We start from the raw sequence: 19,257 nt of genomic DNA, 5'->3' as shown, positions 1-19,257 counted from the left end.
AAGAACCAAATGGAGCAAACAGACCAAACGTTACGAAATGGCGAGGGACCTACCTTAATTTGTCCAATAGAAACTCCCGTTTGCGTTTTCCGTTTGAAGTTAACGGAAAACGTTTTGTAACAGACGAAACGTTTTGCAACAGAATCGGCGTAATGACTACACCCCAGCAGGAATACTGCAATTCGGATGCCCCTCCCTTTGGCTAGCCCTAAAAATGGAGTCCTAGTGATAGTCTAGTTCAATGCTCATTCGTCTTTGGAGAACGAGGTAGAGGGTGTGCAGAGTTTTGTTCTAGCCCAGCACTAACACACCTAATTATATTATTCAACTGCTCAATTATTATAAGTGACAAAATTCATGTTCATACTGAAGATGAGGAGTTACCATCAGATAAAGGATACGAGATGAGTATGATAGACTGCATTGGAGGTCTGTGCTGTTTAAGATGAGGGATGACCATGATTTTTTTCATGAGCATGGCCTTATTAAGCAATAAGGCACGAGGGGGTGTGGTATATGGTCAATATACCACAGCTAAGGGCTACTCTTTGCACGGTGCAACGCGGAGTGCCTGGATACAGCCCTTAGCCGTGGTATATTGGCCATATACCATAAACCCCCGAGGTGCCATAATGCTATTATAAACTGGTTACCAATGTAATTAGAGCAGTAAAAATAAATGTTTTGTCATACCCGGGGTATATGGTCTGATATACCACGGTTGTCAGCCAATCAGCATTAAGAGATCGAACCACCCAGTTTATCATTTCTATTATAGCATAGTTGATGACTGTCATGCATATTCCATTCACCCAGTTCAATGTAACATCGATAGGTTAAGGCTACTACATGATACTCAAATTATCCCTATACCCATCATGAGGTTGCTACAACCTAGCCTATGAATGAAAGTTTCCAAGGTAGGTGCACACAGGTCAAGAGAAACATTTGAGGGGACAGACAGGGACACATTCAATACTGCCTTGCACAATCTGGCCTACATCTGGCTGATCTAGTTTGTAATCTTTAGTCTGACAGTTGCAAACGAGAGTTTCTATTGGGCTAATTCAGGTAAGTTTCTCCCTGTTTCATTCCATTTGCTTCCGTTAAAGAAACATAAAAAAACAGAATTGTCAGAATAAAGACACCCCTGATCACACGAAAACATAGTTCACCTTCATAGCAGCCACGTTGTATTCCTTCTCGCAGCTATGCGCTCTCCCCCTCTCACCTTTTCACTTTGTTTGTGGACTTCAATACACAACACATCAGCTGTACGTGACCAGGCAAAAATAAACTTTCCAAGCCAAATGATATCATAACTGCTACACACAGCCTACAGAGTTGTCACCATATTAGCTAAAGTAACATCATAGTCAACATAGCTAATAGAACTACCGCGTTAGTAAACCCACTACAATCATGCAGTAACGTTACAGTGTATAGTCAGTAAGCAGTTTAGCAGATTAGCAGTTTCAACGACGGGCCCCTGTGGCAATAAATTAGTCAAACCAAAAGCGTATCTTGACTTGGAAGAGTTCCAGTGTTGTGTTGGATAGTCATAGCTAGCTAGCTAACATAGCATCCCTCTAGTTGAGCAGGGTGTGAGAATGCTAAACTAGCTAGCTACATTTGCTAGCTAAGTAAGTGAAACCGAAGGTGAAAAGAAAATGACAATCTCTCTTTCTCTCCTGCTTTTGGAATAAATACATTTGTTCAAAACCGTTCACCTACTGTATTTCTCTCTCTTTGAGACAACAACTCACATTTTATGCACTGCAGTGCTAGCTAGCTGTAGCATATGCTTTCAGTACTAAACTCAGGAAAAAAAAGAAATGTTCCTTTTTCAGGACACTATCTTTCAAAGATAAGTCGTAAGAATCTAAATAACTTCACAGATCTTCACTGTAAAGTGTTTAAACACTGTTTCCCATGCTTGTTCAATGAACCATAAACAATTAATGAACATGCACCTGTGGAACGGTCGTTAAGACACTAACAGCTTACAGACGGTAGGCCATTAAGGTCACAGTTAGGGAAAACTTAGGACACCAAAGAGGCCTTTCTACTGACTCTGAAAACACAAAAAGAAAGATGCCCAGGGTTCCTGCTCATCTGTGTGAATGTGCTTTAGGCTTGCATGAGGACTGCAGATGTGGCCAGGGAAATAAATTGCAATGTCTGCACTGTGAGACGCCGAAGACAGCGCTACAGGGAGACTGGACAGACAGCTGATCGATCGTCGTTCGTCGCTGGACCAGACAGGACTGGCAAAAAGTGCTCTTCACTGACGAGTCGCGGTTTTGTCTCACCAGGGGTGATGATCGGATCCGCGTTTATCGTCGAAAGAATGAGCGTTACACCGAGGCCTGTAGTCTGGAGCGGGATCGATATGGATGTGGAGGGTCCATGGTCTGGGGCGGTGTGTCACAGCATCATCGGACTGAGCTTGTTGCCATTTCAGGCAATCTCAACGCTGTGCGTTACAGGGAAGACATCCTCCTCCCTCATGTGGTACCCTTCCAGCAGGCTCATCCTGACATGACCATCCAGCATGACAATGCCACCAGCCATACTGCTAGTTCTGTGCGTGATTTCCTGCAAGATAGGAATGTCAGTGTTCTACCATGGCCTGCGAAGAGCCCGGATCTCAATCCCAGCACATCTGGGACCCGTTGGATCGGAGGGTGAGGGCTAGGGCCATTCCCCCCAGAAATGTTCGGGAACTTGCAGGTGCCTTGGTGGAAGAGTGGGGTAACATGTCACAGCAAGAACTGGCAAATCTGGTGCAGTCCATGAGTAGGAGATGCACTGCAGTACTTAATGCAGCTGGTGGCCACACCAGATACTGACTGTTACTTTTGATTCGGACCCCTCCTTTGTTCAGGGACACATTATTCAATTTCTGTTAGTCACATGTCTGTGGAACTTGTTCAGTTTATGTCTCAGTTGTTGAATCTTGTTATGTTCATACAAATATTTACACATGTTAAGTTTGCTGAAAATTAACACAGTTGACAGTGAGAGGACGTTTCTTTTTTTGCTGAGTTTATATTAATTCTCTAATTCTTTGATTGGGTGGACAACATGTCAGTTCATGCTGCAAGAGCTCTGATAGGTTGGGGGACGTCCTCTGGAAGTTGTCATAATTACTGTGTAAGTCTATGGAACGGGGTGGGAACCATGAGCCTTCTAGGTTTGTACTGAAATCAATGTACCCAGAGGAGGACAGAAGCTAAGCCATGGGACTACAATACAGAGTGTGGCTGAGGCTACTTTAGACCTTAGTTGCAAAACAGTGTGTTTTAATGAATTATTAGTTGATGTGAATATATTTTGTATAGTTTTATCTAAAAAGGATCACTTTTTAAATGTTTTGCCATTTTTATTTTTATGAAATTCACTGAGTGGGGTGGTCCACCCCTTCCTCCTCTGACGAGATTCCACTGATAGGCTGTCACGTGTTGTCACATGGATTTTGTTATGTCAATGTGTAGGCCACTGGAAGCGGCTAGTCAGGTTAACACAATTGATTAATAGAGGCTTTTCATTCTGGTGCTTGATTACTCATGTTAAGGATGTGTGTAGGACTACCTGTTAACTGTGTACCTATGTTGAAACATACTGAAAAAGCAAATATTCTCTGATAAGGTTTGACCTAATCTCCTGGCATAAGCCCTTAACCACCCTCTAAGCAGTTGGGTCCTTCCAGGAAGAAAGTGCCTTTTGCGTCCCTTTGATATATGGAGTAGAAATTGTGCACCAATATTGCATTTTAAATTCCTGTTATATAAATGAAATGTATTTCAATATAGACCACATGGACAATTTGATAAATGTGATTTTGTTTTGCATAATTACTTGCTGAAGTGCCAAAAATCAGCATTTTGACGTGTCCCTCCTCATGTTTTTCTGACTTCTAGGAAGATTTTAACCCACTTAGTGCAGCAATGTCTCCAAATGTTTCCATCATTGTAAAGGCCTAGTTACTTAGTTGCTTTGACAGTCATTTTTGAAGATTCATATTTATTTAAAGCGATTAGTGATTAATTTATGTTTGTCCCTCATTTTAAGGTCAACTCTGTTACGTGAACTGAACTGTCATTTTAATATGGTGAAAATGTTCCTTTTTAAATTAGTTTTTCTAAAGAAACATTGAATTATCTAAGAGTATAGAAAGAGTATTCTACTCTTTTTGACCATTTTCTGGTGTTACGTGGAGGAAAACTGAGCAGATCAAGCATAGGGCTCCTGAGTGGTGCAGCGGTCTAAGGCACTGCATCTCTGTGCAAGAGACACCACTACAATCCCTGGTTCAAATCCAGGCTGTATCACATCTGGCCTTGATTGGGAGTCCCATAGGGCAGTGCCCAGTGTCGTCTGGATTTGGCTGGGGTAGGATGTCATTGTAAATAAGAATGTATTCTTAACTGACTTGCCTGGTTAAATACAGATTACATAACATAACAAAGCTATGGTCACAAGACGCAGGCATCCTAATTGTCCCTAGATTTTCTAAGCAAACAGCTGGAGGCAGGGCTCTCTCCTATAGAGCTCCGTTTTTATGGAACGGTCTGCCTATCCATGTCAGAGACGCAAACTCGGTCTCAACCTTGACGTCTTTACTGAAGACTCATCTCTTCAGTGGGTCATATGATTGAGTGTAGTCTGGCCCAGGAGTGGGAAGGTGAACGGGAAGGCTCTGGAGCAACGAACCGCCCTTGCTGTCTCTGGCCGGTTCCCCTCTTTCCACTGGGATTCTCTGCCCCTAACCCTATTACAGGGGCTGAGTCACTGGCTTACTGGGGCTCTCTCATACCGTCCCTGGGAGGGGTGCGTCACCTGAGTGGGTTGAGTCACTGATGTGATCATCCCATCTGGGTTGGCACCCCCCCCCCCCTAGGGTTGTGCTGTGGGTGGCGGAGATCTTTGTGGGCTATACTCAGCCTTGTCTCGGGATGGTAAGTTGGTGGTTGAAGATATCCCTCTAGTGGTGTGGGAGCTGTGCTTTGGCAAAGTGGGTGGGGTTATATCATTCCTGTTTGGCCCTGTCTGGGGGTGTCCTCGGATGGGGCCACAGTGTCTCCTGACCCCTCCTGTCTCAGCCTCCAGTATTTATGCTGCAGTAGTTTATGTGTCGGGGGGCTAGGGTCAGTTTGTTATATCTGGAGTACTTCTCCTGTCCTATTCGGTGTCCTGTGTGAATTTAAGTGTGCTCTCTCTAATTCTCTCTTTCTCTCTTTCTTTCTCTCTCTCGGAGGACCTGAGCCCTAGGACCATGCCTCAGGACTACCTGACATGATGACTCCTTGCTGTCCCCAGTCCACCTGGCCATGCTGCTGCTCCAGTTTCAACTATTCTGCCTTATTATTATTGGACCATGCTGGTCATTTATGAACATTTGAACATCTTGGCCATGTTCTGTTATAATCTCCACCCGGCTGGGTTTCTGTACAGCACTTTGAGATATCAGCTGATGTACGAAGGGCTATATAAATACATTTGATTTGATAACACATTAACCATAGATAGGCTACAAATGTTTTAATAATTGCTATTTTTTGTGAAGCTTGCATTCATTTGCTCCTCCCTGTTGCTCACAACATTCCATTACCCCGTCACAATGGGAGTTATGACTGATTTAAGATGAAAACTCCAACCCTGTTACAATCAACCCGGTTACTTTAATTGCCACCTTTTATAGTAATTTTTCTTAATTGAACCTCTGGAGATGTGAAAACATGTTTTTTTAAATTAACTTGAACACGTGCTCTTTATGATAGAATGTTAAATACAGGTTGAATAAATTGCTTATCTTAACCAAATAGCACTACCCAACTGGCACTCTATTGGTGGAGTGGCATAACGCTATTCTGAGTTATTGTCTGAATTAATCAAATGTTTGATTAATATGTTAAACTTGTTGGAGGACTTTTAAAATCTCCCCAAATGAGCCCGGTCCTACTTCGAAACTCAATCCACACTGAACACACCTCAAACGTATTGGAAGTGTGTTCACAAGGCCATTTATAAACACCCTATCTTGCAGTAATATTAAATAAATATTGCTCTTTTTGTCAACATCATTCTATATCAGGGTACATTTTAGCACAAGCATCCACCTTTTACTTTTGACATCCTAATGTGCTACAGCTTCATCTCAGACATCAATGTATAGTGTTATCATCATCAAAGTGACTGAGATGACATACATAACTCCTAATACAGTAGTGGGCTATTAGCAAAGAAACTTATTCTGACAACATAGTCCGCAGGTCTTGCCCACAAATTACCCTTGATTTCATTGTGTGTTTTTTGGGGTCATTTCCCGGAATTCTAAAATGTATAGAAATGTATCAAAATTGTGAATTATTTTAAATGAATGGGGCGCTCCCGATAATGTTACCTTTTCGTCGACTCTCGTTCAACCCTCCTCCCCCTCGACTAATCAGCGCATGCTCAGCAAAGCTCCAAATGGTGTTTCGGCCTGTTTCGGTATTGCCCGGACATTTTCGCCTCTTTGTTTTACCGATAGTGCATTTAACTCGCGTTCAACCCAATATCCAGCGGACTGTACTGTTCTCAAACAGGTTAGTTCGTTTGACTTGAAATATTTCAGGCGTATTAATGCATTAATGCGTCTTTTATTGATTTATGGCTGCGATTTGTATTGTTCTTATTCATTTGTGTCTGTCTTTTCCGCTTGGTGGTATGGACATGCCATACGTGTTGTTGTATGTGCCAATGTTGTAGTGTATGGCGGCGCCGGGCCCTCCAGTTAGGCACCGGGATCCTTTTCAAGGAAGAGTGCATTATACCGGAGGGTTTGGATAGCAGCGAAGCACGCTTTTTGTTCTTTAGGAAGGGAGCTCTCGTAGACGCTCACATGTCTCCCATGATATTTGTGTTGTTTGCAGAGACCAATCATTCCCATTGCCTGGAATGTTCTTGAAAAACCATGGTCCAACGTTAACGCCTTCGGGTTTCGAAAGTTCGGTGTTAAATGCACGATGGTGTAGTTGTCGCCACATGATTTAATCTAGACAAAAGAAAGTTATTGCTTTTTCGGGGCTATTACGGTCCCGTCTGACTGTATGGAGCTGTTACATTGTGGGGTTTTGGTGAAGGGTCGAGCCAACAAGTCTGTCTTTTGGTAGATTGATGTCTTGTAATCAGGGACAGCAATATGTAAATGACTCTGTGGGTCATGGCACAATATAGCAATATAAGTGGCTAAGAAGCTAAACATAGGTGGGTTTTCCTGACTTCAGACAATATGGATTCAATGGTTTATGACTTGCATAATAGCACAAGACAGTTCAAAAAGTCAGACAGGAACAAAATTACTGAACTTTTATTGTAGCATGACCTACTTTGCTTTTTAAGTAATAAATATATCTAGACATGCACAGCTTCTTCATTCCTGGTTTGTCTTAAATGGATTGATCAGGGGGAAAAATTGCAGAGAGCCGTTGGCTATTTTCAATATCGTTGGTCATGAAACCTACCTTAGATCAAATTAAGAAGGCTGCTCTTCTCTTCATAACAGCCTTTGCTATGAACAGTCAAATAAATAAATAAATAAAAAAACACACCCACTCACACTTTACAAAGAACTAAGGTAGCCATACAAAGATTCCACATGTTGATGGCCCCTTGACAGTGGTGCAACTACTGGCCAATAGGCTACAGCTTTGTGGCAGTCTCTCTATCCATGATGCCATGGCTAGTATGCCCGACTGTGTATAGAATAGCCCATATGTAAAGCTGCTCTTATACCTGTGGTAACGCTGTAATTAGCCTACTACCACATCGACCTTGTTGTTACATTGTAGTATTTACATTGTAATGTCGTTGAGTTTGTTTTGGTCATAGTACAAGTGTTAGGGCTATCAATAAGTGTTGCTGAAATGCCAAAATACAAATTATTAGGGGAATCTACCAACATTTTGGGGGATTTGGTTCAATTCCATTCAGTTCCATTCCGTACCACCTTCTTTGTCAAGGTGTGTTGACTGTTGTTAATGAGAATCACTGATCAGTGACCAGCAGAGCAAAACAACAGATGGACAAGAAACTAGATATCACCTCTTTGAACCATATCCCACTTCATCCCTTCTTTGAAATTATGTTAGCTTATGCAGACACATGAAAAAGGGAATACAAGATGTTGGTTATAGACCTTGTGAATGTACAAATCCTATTCATTTTAAGAACAAGACCAGACCTACTCAACATTCTGCATTATGTGTAGGAGTTCCTTACACTCTTGATTGGATTACACCCATAGAGGGAAGTAGGTCCTAACTGTATCAGTTCACTACCCCGACTGTTGCTGTTGTATGCCAACATCCTGAAAAACGGGTTCACACAACCAATTGTGCTAATCCAGTGGTTTTCACTCACTGCACACACACACACACACACACACACACACACACACACACACACACACACACACACACACACACACACACACACACACACACACACACACACACACACACACACACACACACACACACACACACACACACACACACACACACACACACACACACAGATTAAGATTTAGGGAACCAAGATTTAGGGAACAAATGATCCACTGGCTGTTGCTTTCTGAGTTTGACAGATGGGGCTAGTTAGCCTGTTGATGCTTACCCAGGCCATGGTATATACATTTACATTTAAGTCATTTAGCAGACGCATGGCCTATCATTCATGCATTTAGCAAAATCTCTAAATTCTAGTTAACTGATGGGCACTGGACTGAATCCAGGAACACTTGCCAATTTGAAAGTGGTAATGTGAAGGCTTTGTGAAGCAATTCAAGTAACCAATCCCAAATCACCCACTATACCATACGTCCTATATTCTTGTGGATGTCTGAGAGGAGTACATTTTCAGTGTGTCACTTATAACTTATTACCCCATTATTGCCATTTTATTACCACTTTAGTCTGTGTTGTAATGTAAAGTACTATCCTAAATTCTGTAAGGATACATTTCAACTGTGTGTTAGATGGGCTTTCAGATGGGCTAAAAATGGTCAAATTAAGAAGGTTTAGGCTGTGTTCATGAACCGAATAGGCGGTCGCTTGCTTATGTAGTGCCACTGCCAACCCTCTTTGTGTAACGGCTGTTAGTTAAGGTTCTGTTTTAGGATTTGTTAGTTTACAACTAACTGCCTTTTAGTCTTACGTCTGAATATAGCTTTGTGATTTCTTTAAACAATGACAAGAGGGCTGCCCAAAGTCATTACAATATTAACATGAGTACACCCCTCCCACTCCCCCGGCATGTACTTTGCTGATTAAAACTAATTCCATAATAGGAAATACATCAATGTTTTGTACTAGAAGTCATTAAAATTCCTAGTTTTTGATGTGAGGTGAAAGTTGTATTTTTCAAATGTGTTTTTTTTGGCTAAATCTCCAAATCGGAGACTGTTGCTGCACCGTCACCGTTCCACCTCACGCATAGTGTCACACCTATACCAGCCCCCCCCCCATTCCGACAGTATATATTTTAGTTGAAAAATACAAAATGTACTTTATCTCAAGACTCAAAGGTATACATTTGTTGCGATAATGCAAAGGTGAAAACAAGCATGCGCTGAGGGATCGCGCCATGAATCCCTGATAGAGCCTAAAGGATTTGGGAACGTTATCGAAATCCGCGCTGAAGTACAGAGGCAGTGGCACCATACACATTATGAGAGCATTGTTATAGACTGAACATGTAGTTCCTACGTGTAAATTACACTATGCTGACAACGTGGACATCCTCTACAAGACACATTTAAAGACACATAGGCCTAAGCCCACTGTCTCTGAAGAGGGCCTCTAGCTGTCTAGCAATGCCATTCAAGAGAAACCCAACCGCTTGACCAAAGTTCACCTTAACCAGAGGAATGGTTATCGGTGTATAAAACAATAATAGTTGTTCCTGATTGGTGATAGTGTCTAGTGTAAACAAACGGTGATGGCTGAAACTTTGTTAGCTGAAAAGTTGTTAGCTGTGCTTCTTAGTTAATGAAAGACAACAACATGGCTCAACAGAACCTGAAGGATCCACATTTCCTTGTTTACTCCTTATCTCCTCCTCTGTCTCACTCCTGTTGCGGTAGTCTGATGCAACTGCTGCTGCTGATGATAGGGTTTATTCACAAGCTCCTTGACTATGTGTGTGTTCCTGCGCACTACCCAAGATCAATTTGTCTCAATCTACAGCAGTCACTGTACATTGCATTACCCCGTACCTAAACTGGCCAGGGAATCAGCTAGGGCCTAAACGCACTACACTGTTTGACAAGTGTGGTCAATTCTGAGGATTTCCTCACGCTAGTCCATGTCATATTGCGTAAATGTTTCTAGCTGTGTTCCACCAATCAGGCAACTCCACTTCGCAAACCAAAATGGTCACACCATTTTCATACCTCATTATTCTGATTTGGCCACTGCATGACACATAACAACACGTAAGAAGGCTTTCTGGCATCTCATCACATTAGTGCAGCTTGCTTCACATTTGAACACTTGTTTGGTCTGTCTATCCCTTTTGGCGCCAACTCTCATTCATGAGTCAGTTGGGACCATCAGAGAGCATTTAGAAGAGTAGAATAAACAGTGTGTGTGTGTGTGTGTGTGCACGTGCACCCGTGTGTGTGTGTGTGTGTGTGTGTGTGTATGTGTGTTTGAAGTGAATCCAATGCATCAGCCACAACAAGAGTGTTCTCCTCCTGGCTGCCTCTGCTGATACAGGCCTCAGTGTCCTACTCCCAGGCTGTCGCCCAGTCTACACTGGACCCAAACACTCCACTGCCCACAGGCTGCCAACAGGGGCTCTTTGTGCCTGTGTGTCTGTGTGTGTGTGTTGCCCAATTTCAATCGAGAATTTACCCCAGTGTTTTACCCAAAGGCTCAGACTTTTCTGTTTCCATCTATGCCTGCCGGCACCCGTGTCTCACTGGGCCATGACTCCGGCAGACCTGCTCCAAGTTGGAGTCAAGGCAAGGCCCTGGGTACTTTTCAGCTTTCATTTACATAACAAAGGCTAACTGTGAACTTTAACACCTTCTCACAAAGCAACAGTCTTGAATGATGGAGAGGTTGTTGATTCTGCTCGCCACAACTCTTTAGTGTCACACTCCTGATGGACACACAATAAAATACTTAATTCTTACTTTAGAATATGGTGGTGGATCTTTGATGTTTTGGGGCTATTTTGCTTCCATTGGTCCTGGGGCCCTTGTTAAGGTCAACAGCATCATGAACTTGACCCAGTACCAGGAACCCCGTCCATTCAGCCAGCAGAGTTTTCTGTCCATCGTGCTGATGGGAAGAAAGAACTCGTAGAGAAAATTAAAGTAGGGTGGGTTTGTTTCATGATTAACAACTTATGGTGTGATTGTAGTAAAGTACAGGAACTCAATACCTTTTGTTCTCCCGATCTGGAATACCTCACCTACAAATGCCGACCGCATCACTTTCGAAGAGAATTTTCTTCGGTCATCGTCACTGCCGTGTATATTCCCCCCCCAAGCCGACACTGCGTCCACTCTCAAGGAAATACACTGGACTATGTTCAAACTGGAAACCGCATATTCTGAGGCCGCATTTATTGTAGCTGGGGAAATCTGAGGAAAATGCTACCGAAATTCTATCAACACATCTCCTGTTCTACATGTGCAACATGGACCCTGGATCATTGCTACAAGGCCCTCCCCCAGCCTCCCTTCAGCAAATGAATGAAGCAAAAGCTTCCATTCTGCCCCCCCATTTATAGGCGGAAACTTAAAATAGGAAGCTCCCGTGTTAACTTCTTCGAGATAGGGGGCGCTCTTTTAATTTTTGGATAAAAAACGTTCCCGTTTTAAACAAGATATTTTGTCACGAAAAGATGCTCGACTATGCATGTAATTGACAGCTTTGGAAAGAAAAAACTCTGACGTTTCCAAAACTGCAAAGATATTATCTGTGAGTGCCCCAGAACGAATGCTACAGGCGAAACCAAGATGAAATTTCATACAGGAAATGGTCCAGATTTTGAATGCCCTGTGTTCCAATGTCTCCTTATATGGCTATGAATGCGCCAGGAATGAGCCTGCACTTTCTGTCGTTTCCCCAAGGTGTCTGCAGCATTGTGACGTATTTGTAGGCATATCATTGGAAGATTGACCATAAGAGACTACATTTACCAGGTGTCCGCCCGGTGTCCTCCGTCAAAATGATTGCGTAATCTCCAGGTCCATGCACGTTCCATTTTCTTCAGAAGAGAAACCAAACTGCCACGAATGATTTATCGTCGATAGATATGTGAAAAACACCTTGAGGATTGATTCTAAACAACGTTTGCCATGTTTCTGTCGATATTATGGAGTTAATTTGGAAAAAGTTTGCGTTGTAATGACTTCATTTTCAGGTTTTTTCTTACCCAAACGTGATGAACAAAACGGAGCGATTTGTCCTACACAAATAATCTTTTTGGAAAAACTGAACATTTGCTATCTAACTGAGAGTCTCCTCATTGAAAACATCTGAAGTTCTTCAAAGGTAAATTATTTTATTTGAATGCTTTTCTTGTTTTTGTGAAAATGTTGCATGCTGAATGCTAGGCTTAATGCTATTCTAGGCAATCAATACTCTTACACAAATGCTTATTTAGCTATGGTTCAAAAGCATATTTTGAAAATCTGAGATGACAGTGTTGTTAACAAAAGGCTAAGCTTGAGAGCTAATATATTTATTTCATTTCATTTGCGATTTTCATGAATAGTTATGGACGATTCAACGTTGGTCTGACCAATCGGAATCTATGCTTCAAGATTGTTTTCATCACATGGACTGGGGTATGTTTCCGGTCACCTCTGAGAATTGTATCGATGTATACAGTGACTCTGTGATGGGGTTAATCAATAAGTGCATAGAGGATGTTGTTCCCACTTGTAATGGCGTTCTTTTGTCGAAAGAGAGTCGGACCGAAATGCAGCGTGGTGGTTACTTATGTCTTTAATGAAACAAATGACGATACATGAAATAACTTAATAAATACAAAAACAACAAACGGAACGTGAAAACCTAATACAGCCTGTCTGGTGAAACTACACAGAGACAGGAACAATCACCCATGAAATACACAGTGAAACCCCGGCTACCTAAAATACGGTTCCCCATCAGAGACAACAAGAATCACCTGACTCTGATTGAGAACCGCCTCAGGCAGCCAAGCCTAAACTAGACACACCCCTAATCAACCACAATCCCAATGCCTAAAATAAGAAACCAATACGACAACACAATAAACCCATGTCACACCCTGGCCTGAACAAATATATAACGAAAACACAAAATACAATGACCAAGGCAGAACCCACCCCCCAAGGTGCGGACTCCCGGACGCACCTCACAACCATAGGGAGGGTCCGGGTGGGCGTCTGTCCATGGTGGCAGTTCCGGCTCGGGACGTGGACCCCACTCCATTAATGTCATAGTTCCTCCCCTTCGCGTCCTGGGATAATCCACCCTCGCCTCCGACCATGGCCTAATAGTCCTCACCCAGAACCCCACTGAACTGAGGGGCAGCTCGTGACTGAGGGGCAGCTCGGGACTGAGGGGCAGCTCGGGACTGAGGGGAAGCTCGGGACTGAGGGGAAGCTCGGGACTGAGGGGAAGCTCGGGACTGAGGGTCAGCCCTGGACTGAGGGGTAGCCCGGGACTGAGGGGAAGCCCAGTACTGAGGGGAAGCCCAGTACTGAGGGGAAGCCCAGTACTGAGAGGAAGCCCAGTACTGAGAGGAAGCCCAGTACTGAGATGAAGCTCAGGCAGGTAGTAGGCTCCGGTAGATCCTGGCTGGCTGGCGGATCTGGAATATACTGGTTGACTGGCAGATCTGGAAGAGACTGGTTGACTGGCAGATCTGGAATAATCTGGTTGACTGGCAGATCTAGAAGATCATGGCTGACTGGCGGATCTAGCTGCTCCATGCAGACTGGCAGCTCTGGCTGCATCATGCAGACTGACAGCTCTGGCTGCTCCATGCAGGCTGGCAGCACCTTGCAGACTGGCAGCTCCCTGCAGATTGGCAGCTTCTTGCAGACTGACAGCTCTGGCTGCTCCATGCAGGCTGACAGCTCCTTGCAGGCTGACAGCTCCTTGCAGACTGACAGCTCCTTGCAGACTGACAGCTCTTTGCAGACTGGCAGCTCTGGCTGCTTTATGCAGACTGGCAGCTCTGGCTTCTTCATACAGACTGACAGCTCTGGCTGCTTCATGCAGACTGACAGCTCTGGCTGCTTCATGCAGACTGACAGCTCTGGCTGCTTCATGCAGACTGACAGCTCTGGCTGCTTCATGCAGACTGACAGCTCTGGCTGCTTCATGCAGACTGACAGCTCTGGCTGCTTCATGCAGACTGGCAGCTCAGGCTGCTCCGAACAGGCAGGAGGCTCCGGAGCTCTGGCTGCTTCATGCAGACTGACAGCTCTGGCTGCTTCATACAGACTGACAGCTCTGGCTGCTTCATGCAGACTGGCAGCTCAGGCTGCTCCAAACAGGCAGGAGGCTCCGGCAGCGCTGTAGAGGAGGAAGGCTCTAGAAGCGCTGAACAGGCGGGAGACTCCGGTAGCGCAGGAGAGGAGAAAGGCTCTGATAGCGCTGAACAGACAGGAGACTCCAGCAGCGCTGTAGAGGAGGAAGGCTCTAGAAGCGCTGAACAGGCGGGAGACTCCGACAGCGCAGTAGAGGAGGAAGGCTCTGATAGCGCTGAACAGACAGGAGACTCCAGCAGCGCTTTAGAGGAGGAAGGCTCTGATAGCGCTGAACAAACAGGAGACTGTGGCAGTGCAGGAGAGGCGAGGCGCACTGTAGGCCTGATGCGTGGTGCTGGCACTGGTGGTACTGGGCCGAGGACACACACAGGAAGCCTTGTGCGGGGAGCTGCTACCGGAGGACTGGTGTGTGGAGGTGGCTCTGGATAGACCGGACCGTGCAGGCGCACTGGAGCTCTTGAGCACAGAGCCTGCCCAACCTTACCTGGCTCGATGCCCACTCTAGCCCGGCCAATACGAAGGGCTGGTATGAACCGCACCGGGCTATGCACCCGCACTGGAAACACCGTGCGCTCCATAGCATAACACGGTGCCTGCCCGGTCTCTCTAGCCCCCCGGTAAGCACAGGGAGTTTGCGCAGGTCTCCTACCTGGCATAGCCATACTCCCTGTAAGCCCCACCCCCAATACATTTTTGGGGCTGACTCTCAGGCTCCCATCAGCGTCGCCCTGCTGCCTCCTCATATCCGCTTTTGCCGCCTCCAGTTCTTCCTTGGGAAGGTGATATTCTCCAGGCTGAGCCCAGGGTCCTTTTCCGTCTAATATCTCCTCCCAAGTCCAGAAGTCCTTTGATCGCTGCTCCTCATGATTAAGAGGGAGAGTTGGCTCAGGTCTGACTCCTGACTTTGCCACTCTCCCTCTGAGCCCTCCCCCAATACATTTTTGGGGCTGCTTTTCGGGCTTCCTTGCCAACCGTGTTCCTATCTCCGGCTGCCTCTGCTCTCCTAAGTGCCTCCACCTGTTCCCATGGGAGGCGATCTCTTCCGGCCAGTATCTCCTCCCAAGTGTAACAACCTTTGCCATCCAACACGTCTTCCCATGTCCATTCTCGGAACAATTCATCCTCCTTTCGCTGCTCCTGCTTTCGCTTCTCCTGCTGTCGCTGCCTGTTACCACGCCACTCGGTCCGTGTGTGGTGGGTGATTCTGTAACGGCGTTCTTTTGTCGAAAGAGAGTCGGACCGAAATGCAGCGTGGTGGTTACTCATGTCTTTAATGAAACAAATGACGATACATGAAATAACTTAATAAATACAAAAACAACAAACGGAACGTGAAAACCTAATACAGCCTGTCTGGTGAAACTACACAGAGACAGGAACAATCACCCACGAAATACACAGTGAAACCCCGGCTACCTAAAATACGGTTCCCCATCAGAGACAACAAGAATCACCTGACTCTGATTGAGAACCGCCTCAGGCAGCCAAGCCTAAACTAGACACACCCCTAATCAACCACAATCCCAATGCCTAAAAAAATAATAATACGACAACACAATAAACCCATGTCACACCCTGGCCTGAACAAATATATAACGAAAACACAAAATACAATGACCAAGGCGTGACACCACTGTGATGATTAGAACTTATCTAAACCAAAAACCGTGGATAGAGGGTAGAGGTCGACCGATTATGATTTTTCAAAGGTGATACCAATTATTGGAGGACCAAAAAAACTAATTAATCGGCCGATTTTTATACATATATTTGTAATAATGACAATTACAACAATACTGAATGAACAATAAACACTTTTATTTTAACTTAATATCATACATAAATAAACTCTATTTAGTCTCAAATAAATAATGAAACATGTTCAATTTGGTTTAAATAATGCAAAAACACAGTGTTGGAGAGGAAAGTAAAAGTGCAATATGATCCATGTAAGAAAGCTAACGTTTAAGTTCCTTGCTCAGAACATGAGAACACATGAAAGCTGGTAGTTCCTTTTAAATGAGTCTTCAATATTCCCAGTTAACCTCTTGCTCCTACCTGACACGCAGGCGTCCCATCTAGACATCTGGAAATGCAAATGCGCTACGCTAAATGTTAATAGCACTCGTTAAAACTCAAACGTTCATTAAAATACACATGCAGGGTACTGAATTAAAGCTACACTCGTTGTGAATCCAGGCAACAAGTCAGATTTCTAAAATGCTTTTCTGCGAAAGCATGAGAAGCTATTATCTGATAGCATGTAACACCCCAAAAGACCCGCAGGGGACGTAAACAAAATAATTAGCATAGTCGGCGCTACACAAAACGCACAAATAAAATATAAAACATTCGTTACCTTTGACCATCTTCTTTGTTGGCACTCCTAGATGTCCCATAAACATCACTATTGGGTCTTTTTTCGATTAAATCGGTCCATATATAGCCTAGATATCGATCTATGAAGACTGTGTGATCAATGAAAAAAATAGCGTTTTATAACGTAACGTCATTTTTTAAATTAAAAAAGTCGATGATAAACTTTCACAAAACACTTCGAAATACTTTTGTAATGCAACTTTAGGTATTAGTAAACGTTAATAAACTATCAAATTGATCACGAGGCGATGTATATTCTATAGCTGTATGTCTGGAAATAATGTCCGGGTAAATCTCAACCAAAATATCCGGTCGGAGACCGGAAGAACTGCGCTGCCTTGTGTCTGTTTGACCAAGAAACAAATCATAGGCAAATGACAAGACTTGACATCGTGTGGAAGCTGTAGGTATTGCAACCTCAGCCCCATTTAATGTGGTTCACGTTTAACAATTGGTTGAAGTGGCGCATGGATATATTTTCCCATTTTTAGTGATCAGATTTTCCTGCACTTTTCAATGAAACGCACGTTCTGTTATAGTCACAGCCGTGATTTAACCAGTTTTATAAACGTCTGAGTGTTTTCTATCCACACATACTAATCATATGCATATACTATATTCCTGGCATGAGTAGCAGGGCGCTGAAATGTTGCGAGATTTTTAACAGAATGTTTGAAAAAGTAGGGGGTAGGGGTAACAGGTTAAGATGTTTTAGGTTGTAGTTATTATAGGATTTATAGGACTATTTCTCTCTATACCATTTGTATTTCATATACGTTTGACTATTGGATGTTTTTATAGGCACTATAGTATTGCCAGCCTAATCTTGGGAGTTGATAGGCTTGAAGTCATAAACAGCGCTGTGCTTCAAGCATTGCGAAAAGCTGCTGGCAAATGGAGGAAAGTGCGGTTTTGTCACGATCGTTATCATAAGTGGACTAAGATGCAGCGAGGTATGGTTCCATCCTCTTTATTATGAAGTGAAACTCAAAGAAAATAATAAATGCAATAAAGCGTAAAAACGAAACGTGAAGCTCAAAAGAAGTGCTCGTAGGCAACTATACCAAGACAAGATCCTACAAAGCACAATGGGGAAATGACTGCCTAAATATGATCCCCAATCACAGACAACGATAAACAGCTGCCGCTGATTGGGAACCACACCAGGCCAACATAGAAATATAATTACCTAGATGACCCACCCTAGTCACACCCCGACCTAACCAACATTGAGAATAAAAAGCTCTCTACGGTCAGGGCGTGACAGGTTTGAATGAATGCTTACGAGCCTGCTGCTGCCTACCACCGCTCAGTCAGACTGCTCTATCAAATATCAAATCATTGACTTAATTATAATATAAGAAACACACAGAAATACGAGCCTTAGGTCATTAATATGGTAAAATCCGGAACCGTTCCATTAAGTCTAAATATTGCTGTTACATTGAACAACCTTCAATGTTATGGCATAATTATGTAAAATTCAGGCAAATTAATTTTGGTCTTTGTTAGGAAGAAATGGTCTTCACACAATTCGCAACGAGCCAGGCGACCCAAACTGCTGCATATACCCTTACTCTGCTTACACTGAACGCAAGAGAAGTGACACAATTTCAGGCACCACGTTGATTATATGCAACACAGGACAAGCTAGTTAAACTTTTAATTTCATTAACCATGTGTAGTTAACTAGTGATTATGTTAAGATTGATTGTTTTTTATAAGATAAGTTTAATGCTAGCTAGCAACTTACCATGGCTCCTTGTTGCCTGCACTCGTGTAACAGGTGGTAAGCCTTCCACACAGTCTCCTTGTGGATTTGCAGTATTAACGGCCATAATCAGCATCCAAAAATTCAGATTACCGATTGTTATGAAAACTTGAAATCAGCCCTGATTAATCGGCCATTCCGATTAATCAGTCGACCTCTAATAGAGGGCATAATTTGTGCAAAACTGAAAGCGCAAACCACCACATTTAACCATGGCAAGGTGACTGGGAACATGGACATGTACAAACAGACCAGCTATGACCTCCGTAAGGCAATCAGAGGCAAAACGACAGTACGGGGACAAAGTGGAGTCGCAATGCAACGGCTCAGACACGAGATGTATGTGGCAGGGACTCCAGACATTCACAGATTATAAAGGGAAAACCAGCCACGTCGCGGACTCCTACGCAACGTTCCACGTTTAACATTTTGGGGTATTGTGTGTAGGCCAGTGACACAAAATCTCAATTTAAATTGATTTTAAATTCAGGCTGTAACACAACAAAATGTGGGAAAAGTCAAGGAGTGTGAATACTTTCTAAAGGCACTGTATATACTG

The 19,257-nt window shown here is 43.7% G+C and overlaps 1 protein-coding gene across 2 annotated transcripts in view; it reads left to right on the top strand.

Annotated features, from left to right (window-relative positions):
- The first annotated feature begins 6,485 nt into the window (after positions 1-6,485).
- LOC124011276 (polycomb group RING finger protein 3) overlaps positions 6,486-19,257 on the top strand; it is a 42,187-nt gene continuing 29,415 nt past the window's right edge. For both annotated transcript variants that reach the window (XM_046324482.1, XM_046324483.1), the window contains exon 1: positions 6,486-6,590. The gene's annotated coding sequence lies outside the window, so the exon portion shown is untranslated. The remainder of the gene's footprint in view (positions 6,591-19,257) is intronic.

Source organism: Oncorhynchus gorbuscha, linkage group LG23 (assembly GCF_021184085.1).
Source record: "Oncorhynchus gorbuscha isolate QuinsamMale2020 ecotype Even-year linkage group LG23, OgorEven_v1.0, whole genome shotgun sequence".
NCBI classification, from domain to species: Eukaryota; Metazoa; Chordata; class Actinopteri; order Salmoniformes; family Salmonidae; genus Oncorhynchus; species Oncorhynchus gorbuscha.
This window is presented reverse-complemented; position numbering and strand designations above follow the sequence as displayed.